This window comes from Rutidosis leptorrhynchoides, chromosome 3, assembly GCF_046630445.1.
Source record: "Rutidosis leptorrhynchoides isolate AG116_Rl617_1_P2 chromosome 3, CSIRO_AGI_Rlap_v1, whole genome shotgun sequence".
In the NCBI taxonomy this organism is placed as follows: domain Eukaryota; kingdom Viridiplantae; phylum Streptophyta; class Magnoliopsida; order Asterales; family Asteraceae; genus Rutidosis; species Rutidosis leptorrhynchoides.
In genome coordinates, this window is record NC_092335.1 from 453,597,790 (window position 1) to 453,610,100 (window position 12,311).

Genomic DNA, 12,311 nt, shown 5'->3' on the forward strand with positions numbered 1-12,311 from the left:
TTTGCGGCCAATAGTTTTCATGAAGACCAAAGAATGAAGCGACTGATCTAAATCCGCAATTTCCATTACCGAGTACATTGTGTATGTTCGTTACGTACAATCGAAATATACTCAGAATTTGCTCCAATAATGGATCTGAAAAAGGGCAATGTACGAACTATGTCTGGCAGGTTCTTGGTTCAAGTCCGTTTATCGAACCACTCTAGTGTGTAAGAACTATGTTTGGCAGGTTCTTGGTTCAAGTCCGGTTTATCGAACCAGTATTGTGTGTAAGAACTATATGTGGAAGGTTCCGGTTTAATGCATCTTGTGCCTTTTGCTTTGTGTGTAAGAACGTTGTTCTTCACTTTGTTCTTCACTTTTACAGTAAAAGATTGAATTTTTACAACTGTCTCTACCTCATCAACAAAGTTGAACGCAAACACTGACACTATACATCATAGAAAATCTAAAGCTCAACATGTATTTGTGTTTGTTCACCTGTGCGGGGTTCATTTGGAAAGATAGAAGTTGTCGTGCAGCTTATTGCACTGACCATTTCTTCAGGAGCTTAGAGTGTAAATTTCACATATTAGGGTTTTAGTATAACAAGGTTATTATTTTGTTATTTTTATTATCAATTTATCTGTATTTTTCGTTTTTAGGTTTTATCCCCTTTTCTTTAGCCGATTTCACCATCTTGTTGGATTTGTGATATGATTCAGTTAGGATTATACAAATCGAAAAAGAATCTTACAATCAACAGAGATCTCAACGAACAAGAATGAAATATAGAATTGACTGTATTACACAACTTGATAGTCAAAATTGGTTACAGAACTTTGAGAGGGAAAAGTGCAATTACACAATTGTAAATCTAACTAATCCAACAACTAAACTCGTTTAAGTACTAACTATTAAACGCCAACAAGCTAACTGAATGCTGTAATTAGGGGTGTTCATAATATCCGAATCCGAATCCGTAATCCGAAAATCCGATTCGAAAATATCCGAAAAATCGGATATCCGAATTTTTGGATATCCAAAAATCGGATATCCGATTTTTCGGATTCGGGTTTCGGATATCACTTTTCAAAATTTTCGGATATTCGGATATCCGAATATCCGAAAATAAACATTTATAAATTATTATTATTAATATTTAGAGCACGAGGTGCCCGTAGTCCTCCTCAGTTTCCATTTTCAGTGTCCATTTTGGACACTGAGATTGACTGACTGACTGTTGGGTGCTGGTGTCCACAGTGTCCATTTCAGTGTTCATTTTCAGTGTCCTTTTTTTTAAATTTATTTTGTATATTTTTTAATTATGTAAATATTAAAAAAATTCAAATAATATTAAAAAAATTTACATATTTTAATAAAATAACCTTACATTAATAAAAAAAAAACATTACATTTATTCTTGAAATATTGAAAACGATTAACTGAATTCTCGAAGAGCTCATAAATGTTCAACCAAATCCGATCGTAAGCCTTAGTGCACTTCTCTATCACGTAGCTCCCTTGTTCGTCTAGCACGAGCGTCACACCTTTCGATCCAAGTACGTTGTATGTGTTGAGGCGGCTCATAAACCCAATCATTCTCGGCAAGGTTGTAACCATTGTCTTCAATAATGATGTTATGTCGTATGATGCACATATATATATAAGCCGTCTCATTTGATTCCTCGCGTATGCCCTGGCGAGTTGTTGTAGAATATGCCAACGACCCTGTAAAATCCCAAAAGTTCTTTCCACATCTTAGCGAGCACCCACTTGTTACCTTGTAAAGTAAGTACGTTTTTCATCAATGGCACTTGAAAATCCCTTCACAAATGAAGCCCATGTTGGATAAATCCCGTCGGCTAAATAACACCCTCTTTTGTATTCCACGCCATTCGCAATAAAAGGGATGTCGGGCATTTCTTCATTGAGCATTGAGTTGAACAAATCACTAGTGTTTAAAACATTTAAGTCGTTGTTTGAACCCGCCACACCAAAATACCCATGCCAAATCCAGTTATCATACAACGCGACGTCTTCTGAAAGGACCCGTTCATTCACAATAGTTGATTACATTGCGAGGTTCTGACCTATATATGATACAATTTACAAACATTGCATTCGTTTTTAAAAGACAAACTTTCATTTCATCGAAAGTTGACAGGCATGCATACTATTTCATAATATGTTCCAAACTATAAACGACTTAATAATAATCTTGAACTCAATGACTTAAATGCAACGTCTTTTGAAATATGCCATCCATGAATGACTCCAAGTAATATCTTTAAAATGAGCAAATGCACAGTGGAAGATTTCTTTCATACCTGAGAATAAACATGTTTAAAAGTGTCAACCAAAAGGTTGGTGAGTTCATTAGTTTATCGTAATCAATCATTCCATAATTTTAATAGACCACAAGATTTCATTTTTCATAGTTAACTGCAGGAACACTCATCTGCAAAAATCATCATACAGGAACACTCATCTGTATAAAATTCATTCATATGGTGAACACCTGGTAACCGACATTAACAAATGCATCTAGAATATCCCCAAATATACAGGTACACTTATCTGTATATAAAATCGAAGTACTAAAGCATCCGTAACCCGGATGGGACGTGTCAAAGTTCATAGATCTATCTTCAGGATTCGCGTCAATTTGGGGGTCTGTTCCCAAATTCTTAGGCTACCAAGCTAAAAAGGGTGATATCCGGTATAATAATTTAACCATAGAATGTAGTTTCAAGTACTTGTGTCTATTTCGTAAAACAGTTATAAAAGCAGCGCATGTATTCTCAGTCCCAAAATATATATTGCAAAAGCATTTAAAAAGGGAGCAAATGAAACTCACAATACTGTATTTCGTAGCAATAATGCAAATGACGGCACTGAACAAGTGCAGGGTTGGCCTCGGATTCACGAACCTATATTAAGTATATATATTTATATGTTGGTCAAAATCTGTCTAACAATTTAGGTCAAGTCGTAGTGTATCACAATCTTAATGTTCGAGATCGACATGCAAAAGTCAACAAAAGTCAACTTGACCCAAAATGACTTCCAAAATCTATACATGTTTATTATATAACTTAAATATAGTCATTTTATATATTTAAATATATTTATTAGATTAAATAATACAAGTCATCTATTAATAAATAAAAATTTATATTAAAATTTATATAGGTTAAAAATATACTTTTATATATTTCAAATAATAAAATTTATATAGTTCACTCAATATCATAAAAATATAGTGGTATGTATTATTAATGTAATTATAGTACGTGTGGTAAAAATATCTTTGTATCACATATTTATTTGATAAAATAATATTGATAATAATAATAATAGGTAAAAGTTGTATTATTTTGTATTAATAATAATCATGATAATAAAGATAATGTTATTAAAAGTATTTTAATATAAATAACAATGGTAATAATAATGATGATATTAATAATAAAAATAAAATTGATAATAACGATAATTTTAAATAAAAGGTACTTTTAAATTCTATACTTTTAATAATACTATATTCTAATAAAAACGATAATTTTTAATAATAATAATAATAATAATTTTTAATAGAATGATAGTTTTAATAAAAATAATAAATTTTAAATGATAATTAATAGCGATACATTAATATTAATGATAATAATAATTTTCAATAATATAATTTATCTTAATAATATTTACTATATATATAATTATATAATTATTATAATAAGAATAGTAATAATAATATTTTATAAAAATGATCCTATCAAAAATGATAATTTTTAATAATAATCCTAATATGATAATGATAATATTTTATAATAAAAATGATATTTCTACTCGAAATGATAATTTTAATATTAATGACACTTTTAAAAGTAATAATAATGATAAAAATAATAAAATGATAGTTTTTATAAAAATGTTAATTTTTAATAATAACGATAGTAATAATAATAACAATAATTTTTTTAATGATAATACATATATTGATAACGATAATGATAATAATAATAATAATTATTATTATTATTAGATAAAAATAACGATAACCATAACGACTATAGTAATACTAATAATAATAATAATAATATTAGAATTAATAATAATTTAGTTGACCATATCTTTTAATCCGTTCATCGAAACCTCGCGATTTCTAAATGAAAAGTTATTAATTTTTCACCAGCTTTCCAATGACATGCATATCATATACCTTATCTCATTAGCATATGTATTAAATTCATGATTTATCATAAACTATCTAACGACGAAACTAAGCATACAAGCATGCATAATCATATATACTCGAGCACTAGTCAGAGATACACTATTAATATATAAAAGATAGGATATGAGTGTTCATAATTGTGATTCAATATTGCAGAAAAGTACGTAGACGCAACATATATGCTAAACACTAGGTTGACCTCGCGAGCATACCCTCGAACATTACCCATAACCTCCATAGCTATAACCCATAATTTCCTTAGCTTTATCCCACTCGAAAAACCATTTTTGAAATCACTCGAACAGCACTCCATCGTAATATTTTATGTATAATACTACTAATAATAATACTCCTAACCATAAGATTAATAATAATATTAATCTTAATAATAATAATAATAATAATAATAATAATAATAATAATAATAGTAATAATAATAATAATATATATAGATTATAGTTTACAGAGGAAAGAATTGTGAAGGTGTGTGAAAGTGTCGAGCAAACTGGCCAATTTATAGAACCTCTCCAGCATCCTGGCCTCATGCGATCGCATAGCCATGCGATCGCATGGCTCCTGTCCCCAGCTCAAAATCGTTTATCTCGTGGGTTGCCGACAGTTTTTATTATTATTTAATATATAATATATTTAATATATAATTATATATATTATATTATATTTACATGCATAGTTAAATTGTAATTTTAGTTCCGATAACTCGTACGTTGTCACTCGACTAATGTTCCGGTTTCGGTTTCTCGAACGCATTTTCGTACGTTTAGAAAACTTGTACTTTATGTTACGCGGCGTGTACCTTTATCAATAATTAGACTTAGTCATTGATAAACTATATTACTCGAAGTGTAACTTAATCACTTAATTGTTTTGGTCATTTGCTTCTATAAATCATCATCTCATTATTTGACACTTTGTTCTCACATGTAGATCACTTTACCAATTATTCCGAATACCGTTCAAAAGAATAGATTTCTTAATTCTCAGTGGACCTCACAACAGAGAGCCGTAATCATATCACAATGTATCTGATAATTCAATCATTTGATATTATCTTTTAATCTCGTCGATAATTATAATAAACTTATATTGAAACAAATACGTTCATGTAAAGTATTATACATATAATACTTTGTTGACGTTTTCAATTAATATAACCATATATTATATATACATAACTATACACATAAATGTTCGTGAATCGTCGAGCACGGTCAAAGGGTAATTGATTACATGAATGTAGTTACAAAATTTTTAAGATTCAACTTTACAAACTTTGCTTATCGTGTCGAAAATATATAAAGATTAAGTTTAAATTGGTCGGAAATTTTCGGGTTGTCACAGCTTCAAGCATAATAGTTGGGTGACTGTGATTGCCTCGCATATATTGGCCTCTCCACGCAACTGAACATTTTGCCCATGCCCAATGCATACAATCAATGCTACCCAACATGCCCGAAAAGCCATGAATCCTTTCATGGCCTTCATATAAACAATGAATGTCATGCAAAGACGGCTCTCTTAAGTAGTCACTATTATACAAGTCAATAATGCACATAGTAAAGTTTAGCAAAGATTCCCGCCCAACTCGTTCACTCATTTGTAGATAATCGTCTAAAGCATCCGGTGTATAATCTTATGCTGGCTGACGGAGTGCGGCGGTGATTTTTATATGTGGACTAATACTCCACATACCTCGAGAATCTTGCCTTCGATGAAACCATATAAAATGGGAAGGCAATGGATTGAGATTGTAGCTTAGTATATCGTTCATCACACGAAGAAAAACATGGCGACGCATTCAAAAACGACGTTTGAATTGATTTTCCGTATATTTGCAACCCTCATCAAAATAATCGTCCATCAAACGATTATGAGCATCATAATGATCACCACGAATGTATCGACGAGAATTAACACCATCGTCCGTAGAATCATCAACTTGATCAAGTAAGTTGAGCGTATAATTTGTGAAATCGTCGTGCGAACTACTCGAAGATGAAGACATTTTTTTTAAATTAAAAGAGATATATTTTTTTTTTGTATTTTAGAAGTTTTGTATAAAATGAAGTGTGAGTTGAAATGAAATGAAAATGTATAGTATTTACATAGAAAAAGAAAAAGAAAAAAAAAATCAAACCGTTTGATTATTTAACGGTCAAAACACAAATGACCATGTCCAACGACTCTATTTCACACCGTTCATGGCTCGAAATTGAATTTCGACGCCGAAAAATAACGTCGGGGACGGCAGAACGGTGTCGCGCGACGGCTGGCTGGCGTCGATTTTGCTTGGACGGCGAGGAAAGGGACGGGGGACACCCCGTGCTCTTATAAAACTTAAAGAGTTAAGGTAGTTCAGCTGTTGAGAGTTACACAAAAAGTGAAGAAACCCAGATCTAAAGATAAGTTGCGCCATCTACCATTGTGACGCCCCGTACTAAATCATCATGTACGGACCATCAACAACAGGATCATTACAAGGTCAAACACTATATGCGTTTTCAAAACAAGTTTGCATTCATGATAAAAGCTGACGTCATAACCAACGTCAAATGTTTTACAACCAAAGTATGCTTCAATGAACAGAAGCAAATATAATATTGCGTGACCCTTAGGTGGTTACAAATCATAGTTTCAAAAGTATTAAAGTTTATGAATGCAAGATAAACGTTCATGCGGTGACATCTCTAAAGCAGCGGGTGTCTACAGCAAGACTAGTACACAACGGAAGCAACCTTAAGCACATGAGAAAAACATGCTTAAAAACGTCAACACAAAGGTTGGTGAGCTATAGTTTAAGTATAACAGTAATGTAAGGTAGGCCACGAGATTTCAGTGCTACAAAGAGCATTTCAAAATAGTATGATAAAGTATATGTTTAACCGTGGGCACTTGGTAACTAACTTAACGTTTATACCCCCTGAAAGTACACTTGGCAAGTGCGTATGTATACAAAGTATTAAACACCTGTTAAATGCTAGCGCTACTAGCCCGAGTGGGGATGTCAAACCCTATGGATCCATATCTAAGATTCGCGTTCACCGGTTCAAAAACTAATGACTAAACGTTACCGAGCTAAAGGGAATGTTTATGCCGTTGTATAACCCACACATATATAAAGTTTAAGTACTCGTGCCTAGTATGTAAAACGTAAAATGCGCATGTATTCTCAGTTCCCAAAATAGTTAAAGTAAAAAGGGATGCTATAACTCACAGTGGTAAAGTAGTGGTAAAGTCGAGTCGGGAAATAAGCAAGTACATAGGTCCGGAAAGTCCTCAACCTAAGTTAAATAGTACTAAGTCAGTAAATCGTCCCAATAGGTTTAAAAGTATGTAAATTAGGTCTTAAGGGACATCATCATTCATCATCAAACAATAGGTGAAAAGTAAGTTTCGTTCATGAAAAGAGTTTAAAACAAAGGCTGAGTTCGGTCAGTCACCACGGCCTCTATACCTACTGAAATAAGGTGAGACCAGTGGCCGTGGCTCCGTATATGAGTCCTCTAGCTGTGGTAAAAATTCCAGAAGCAAACTCATCTTCGTTTGACCGTGGCGACGGTCTAAGTGCGAGTAGGTCAGAATTTTCAGCACAACGTTACAAGGACATAGTGACGATCGGAGGGCCATAAATCCTAAACCGTAACTCGGATTAAGATGAGTCCTAAATGAAAAGTTATCTACTCGAACAGAGCTATCTGAAAATCATCTTTACAGTAGCCCAGACACAGAAACAGTAAAACAGTAGGTTCCGATGGTTCTTGGTACTCGATGCTTATCACGGTTCTCATCTTTGATGCATATAGCTTCAAGTGTACAACTCGTTGATGTGTTTGCATTATATTAACCAAGGTTTCACCATCATAACACTTGTGTAAGTCTAATACATGTAGCACAACTCAATTAAGTGTTGTATGTAGTTTGATGAACCAAAGTTACATCAAAGTCTTAGATTTAACACATACATGAACTATAAAAGTAATATTGAACTATAAACTAGAAAGTAAACTAACTAATCAAGATCTTAAGATGTAGAACATAGTTCTTAGTTAGATCTTGAAGATCCAAGACCCAAAAGTCTAGATCTAAAGTTATTAAGTTAAATCTAACACAAGTGTATGAATTTATAACTAAAGAGTTATACTTCCATGTTCTTGAACTTTTAAAGTTAACTTTTAGTTCAAGAAAAATGAGATCAAAGTTAACTAGTAACACTTGACCAAGAACAACATAAATCACAAATTTAAAGATGCAAGGAATGAAGTAATAAACTAGTTTAGACAAGTAACAAGTCATGGTTGTTCATACTTTAAAGATTCAAGCCAAGGCTTGATCTTTAAGAATGTAAACTTTAAGTTTACAAACATGAATCACAAGTATGAGTTTAACAACACATGAACTTTCAATCTTTTAACAATAAAGGTAGAATCATAAGCTAGTAAGTTTATGTTCTTGTATGCCTTGTAAGAACAAGTTGTTATGAAGAATCAAACTAACAAGTTTGATTCTTAATAATTAGTAAGTAACAACAACAACAACTAACAACTACAAAGAATTAAACAACAACAAAGAACAAAAGATGATGATGTATATGTATGTATATGATTCGGTTTTCCAAAGAAAAGAAGAGAAGAAAAAGCTTCAAGTTACTTACAAGAATTAGAGAGAAAATGGAGAAAAGGATGCAAGTATTTTTGTGTGTGTGTAAAAGTGAGAGAGTGAGATGAGGATACTAGTAGATAAGTAAAAAAAAAAATTGAATCCTCCCTTGCTACTCCCAAAGCCGACGGTTTCAACATGTGGGGAGGGGGAAGGAGTTTGTTCACTAGGTCTTGCATGTTAAAGTCTTAAAAGTTGGATATAAGGTGTGTTGTTATGGGAAAGATGTGTAACTAGATTCTCCATGCAACTTAATCCATCTAGTTATGTTTGAAAGTATTACTTGCATGTGTGTTGGGCTAATTAATCCATTTAGTTAAGTAGAGTGGGCTAACAAGTCCATTAAAGAAGTAGGGTGGGCTTTCAAGTCTACTAATACTAATAAAAGCCCAAGTTTCAAGTAATTCTCAAGTTAATCCAATAAAAGCCCAAGTAATTAACTAACAACCTTAGTTAATTAAAATGATTAATAAAATCAATCATGAATGTAAATAATACTTGAAAATATTATTCGTGTAATGTACGCGTGTCACAAAGATGTTTCGGGCATTTAAAGTTAATCGCGGTAACAAGTAAATGTATATAAATAATACATTCATTAAACACAAGTATTAATAATAATTATTAATAAATAAACGTTGGAAAATCCAGGGTCGTTACATTACCCACCTGTTAAAGAAAATTTCGTCCCGAAATTTTAAGCTGAGGTAGATGGAGGAGTCGGGAAAAGGTGAGGATACTTCTGCTTCATTTGATCCTCTTGCTCCCAAGTAAACTCAGGTCCTCGTTTGGCATTCCATCGTATTCGGATGATCGGAATCTTGTTGCGTTTCAAAGTTTTGACCTCACGGTCCATAATTTCAACAGGTTCTTCCACGAAGTGGAGTTTGTCATCAATTGTAAGTTCTTCCAGTGGTATGATGAGTTCGGGTACAGCAAGACACTTCTTCAAGTTTGACACGTGGAAGGTAGGATGAATTGAGCTCAATTGTGCTGGTAGATCCAAACGGTAAGCAACGGGTCCAACACGTTCCAATATTTCAAAAGGACCAATATATCGTGGGTTTAACTTTCCACGTTTTCCAAAATGGATCACACCTTTCCAAGGTGCAACCTTCAACATTACACGGTCACCCACGTTGAATTCAAAGTCTTTTCATTTAAGATCAGCATAACTCTTTTGACGATCGCGGGCAGTCTTAAGTGTTGCTTGAATCTGAGCAATCTTTTTCGTTGTTTCGTGGACTACCTCAGGTCCGGTGATTTGCTTTTCGCCTACTTAGTCCCAACAAATAGGAGATCGGCACTTGCGGCCATACAACACTTCAAAAAGTGCGGCATTAATGCTAGAGTGATAACTGTTGTTGTAAGAAAATTCGGCGAGTGGCAAATGCCTTTCCCAGACCTTTCCGAAATCAATGACACATGCACGCAACATGTCTTCCAATGTCTGAATTGTTCGTTCACTTTGCCCGTCGGTCTGTGGGTGATATGCAGTACTCATGTCGAGACGGGTTCCCATGGCTTCTTGCAAAGAACACCAAAATCTAGAAGCAAAACGGGGATCGCGATCTGAGATGATCGATAAAGGTACACCATGACGAGATACAACCTCTTTGATGTATAATTGAGCAAGTCTCTCCATCGTATCCGTTTCCTTCATAGCCAAGAAGTGTGCAGATTTAGTAAGGCGGTCAACAATAACCCAAATAGTATCGTATCCGCCCACCGTCTTTGGTAACTTGGTGATGAAATCCATTGTGATCCTTTCCCACTTCCATTGTGGGATTTCCGGTTGTTGAAGTAACCCAGAAGGCCTCTGATGCTCGGCCTTAACTTTCGAGCAAGTCAAACACTTACCAACGTAAGTCGCAACGTCCTTCTTAAGATTCGGCCACCAATACTGTTCCTTAAGATCGTGGTACATCTTTCCCGCTCCGGGATGAATCGAATATCTCGATTTGTGTGCTTCATCAAGTATAAGGTTCCGTAGATCTCCATAAAGAGGTACCCAAATTCTTCCGGCATAACATCGGAGTCCAGACTCCCTAACCTCGAATCGAGAGACAAAAATGTTCAAATGTGATAATGCTCTAAATGAACATATATTTAGTCGCAATATCATCCCAATATGTAAAGTTTTTAGTTGTAATTATTTTATTTTTAAGTTGTAATCGTTTAAATAAATAAATGTGAAGACAAAGCACGAAGATTAAAGAATTGAAGAAAAAGCGTCCTAAAACTGGAAAAGGGTCCTTAAAGCCATAGTGTACTCAAAAGCGTCCCAAAAATAGAGTTAAAAGACTTGCGCGGATTTTGAGAGTTAAGGAAAATAATTTTTTGTGCAAATTACAAATTGCGAAACGCAAAGTACAAGATATTAAATAGTACGAAAGGACGTTCGAAAATCCGGAACCAGGACCTAAGCCAACTATCAACGCGCGACGCAACGGGCCGAAAATTATGAGTCAACTATGCACAAGAATATAATATAATATTTAAATAATTATATAAATTATTTATATATTATATATATTTAAATAATACGTCGACAAAGAAGAAAACAAAGCAATGTGGCTGGATCCAGCTGGCCATGCGATCGAATGGCCTGGAAGCTATTTTTCCATGCGATCGCATGGAGTGAAATCTCAGGCCACATCTATAAACACCAGGCTTCTAATCGAGTAAAAACACACCAAAAATAATAATAATACTCCCTCTGTAATAATAATATATATATAATATATATATAGTATAGGTTAGTTTTATATTAGATTAGTTTGGGTTATGTAAAGGTTATTTTACGGGTTTTGAAGTCGAAGTTCTGTCCGTGTAACACTACGTGATAAATAATCAATGTAAGCTATGTTCTCCTTTTTAAATTAATGTCTCGTACTTAAGTTATTATTATGCTTATTTGAGCCGAAGTAATCGTGATGTTGGGCTAAATATTAAAAATGGGGTTATTGAACTTTGTACCGTAATTGGGGTTTGGACAAAAGACTGACACTTGTGGAAATTAGACTATGGGCTATTAATGGACTTTATATTAAATTAACGATACCTCGTTAATTTAATATAAAGATTATGATTTGACGTATCTATATATAACCACGTACGCTTAATCGGACACGATGAGCGGGATATTTATAAATACAAATTATTGTTCATTTGACCGGACACGGGGATGGATTAATAGTCAATGGACTCATTAAAACAGGGGTGGATTACATTCAAGGGTAATTGGTGTAATTGTTAACAAAGTATTAAAACCTTGGTTTACACACAGTCGATAACCCGGTGTATTCATTAAACAAAGTATTAAGACCTTGTTACAGTTCAAATCCCCAATTAGTTGGAATATTTGACTTCGGGTATAAGGTTAAATTTGCCGAGCATTTTATAATTATGACCGATG